We start from the raw sequence: 413 nt of genomic DNA, 5'->3' as shown, positions 1-413 counted from the left end.
GGCGAATTTAGGTATAGTTTCTTCATCGCGACATCTCAAAAGGAAAGCAAGAGAACTAAGAAGTCATCCCTTTTCCTTTCGCAGTTTCTCCAACAGGCGTATGTTGCGGTGTATTTCCTCCCCGTAGAGGAATGTAAAATATGATGAGATTCTTTCCCGGCGTATTAATTGAGTGAAGTCCTCTCGGGATTTCCACCGGTTGATTTGATTTATAGGCACCAACGTTTCAATGAACGCCTCGTTCATCGTCCTCAGGGTGAATAATAAATTTTTACTGATTAAAGAATGTTTATAAGTAACTATAAACAAATTGCAACAATTAAGTTACCCCTGATCGGCCGGAAAAATCTGAATTTTTATGAAACGGTGGGGTTCTATGATTTTTAATTTTCTTTAAAATGGGATTCCACGCA

The sequence above is a fragment of the Ischnura elegans genome, chromosome 9 (assembly GCF_921293095.1).
Source record: "Ischnura elegans chromosome 9, ioIscEleg1.1, whole genome shotgun sequence".
Taxonomy (NCBI): Eukaryota; Metazoa; Arthropoda; class Insecta; order Odonata; family Coenagrionidae; genus Ischnura; species Ischnura elegans.
This window is presented reverse-complemented; position numbering follows the sequence as displayed.